This window comes from Nansenia antarctica (genome assembly GCF_963989245.1).
Source record: "Nansenia antarctica genome assembly, chromosome: 14".
Classification (NCBI taxonomy): domain Eukaryota; kingdom Metazoa; phylum Chordata; class Actinopteri; order Argentiniformes; family Microstomatidae; genus Nansenia; species Nansenia antarctica.
This window is the reverse complement of record NC_137684.1, coordinates 27,848,784-27,850,402: the sequence shown is the minus strand read 5'-3', so window position 1 is coordinate 27,850,402 and position 1,619 is coordinate 27,848,784.

The window sequence follows — 1,619 nt, the reverse complement described above, 5'->3', positions numbered from 1 at the left end:
CCCGAATCAATAGCCATACAGTGCTGCAACAGGCAGGCGGCGCACACAGGCCCCGCTTCGGACACATTGCAAGCATGCGAGGTCTGGTTGCACCGGGGGCCTTGGGGGACCGTGACTCTCTCTCTCTCTCTGTGTGTGTCCTCTCTGTGTCCTCTCTGTGTGAGCTGAGACAGAGGGCTGTCTCTCTCTGTTGTGGGGGACGAGGTACAGCGGAGTTCCCACAGTCACTGACACCTACGCGGGGAACAAACAAGCCCCTCATTTGACACCGAGGTACGGGATCGCAGCAAACAAGTGCTACGTTCACAGACCGGTGGGGAATCGGATCGGCCCCCAGACAAACACCTGAGCGGCGTTGTTGTGTCGAGCTGCTGCCTCCCTCACACCGCCACAGGAGAAGCGTCTCACTCGTGTCGGAGGGACGTCCAGACACAGCAATCCGACGACAGGGACCTTCGCTCGGCACTTCTCTTCTCTGTGTTAGTTCTTGAATGCTTGTTGTGTCGGCATTGTGTGATTCAAGTACACACTGTACCCATTTCAAAGGGACTCTTTTTGGCAATATCTTTTATTTATTCGTTTATTTAAAAAGGGACAATGGACAGTCATTGACTCTCCCTGAATTAGCTGGGTAGCTAAATGACATCAGCAGTCCCATGGCAAGTAAATCCACAGGGGAAATACGGCCTCAGATGTTATAAACAATATAAAACAGAATTACAGGACATAGTAAAATCACATAAAACAGAAATAAAAATATCACAGTTTACACTCAAGAAAACCGTTTTTTTTCAATTAAGGTTACTCCCATAGATATCATTATACAATAGTGTGTTCTTGATATTCTGTGGTCACCCCCCCCCACCCCCCCCAGGCAGTAGATTGTAGGCCACACTGACAATTGAGCTTAGCATACACTTCCTGATCCTACCTACCTGGCTATTCTCATGGATTGTGTGTCAATTAGTGCATTTCCATATGGAGGATTGACTTGAATGGATGTGAATGGCTCTCCATGTTTGTATGGTGGTCATAGTGGGTACTAGAGATGCCTATCTCAGTCCTGTAAGCACAGCTCACTGGTCAACCCCACGGCATTGATTAAGATGCAGAGCAGTAAAAGGGGGGCTGCTGAGCACACACACACTCACGCACGCACACACACACACTCACACACACACACACACACACACACACACACACACACACACACACACACACGTGTTCATACAATGACAGATGAAACAGTGAAAGCAGAATACCTACACACACCCTCCCATCTCTCAAACAGACATACACACACACACACACACACACACACACAGAAATAGTCATACAGATAGATATTGACTTGCAGTCTTGTAGTCTTTAGAATAAAACAACTGTCGCTTCTAACGTGGTGTTAATGAGAAACAGACAGAACACAACGCTTTGGAGGTTTCATATGGTCCCCAAAGCTGCTGGGGTGTTTTATTGCAGTGCCAGAATGACAGCAGGGCCAAACTTTGATGATCAGGCAAATGGGGGTGACAATCACGTGCCAACAACAGCCATAAGGACGTGAGTCTTCGCACTAGAGTCAAGCAAACTGTTGCTATCGGATGTCCTTATGAATATGA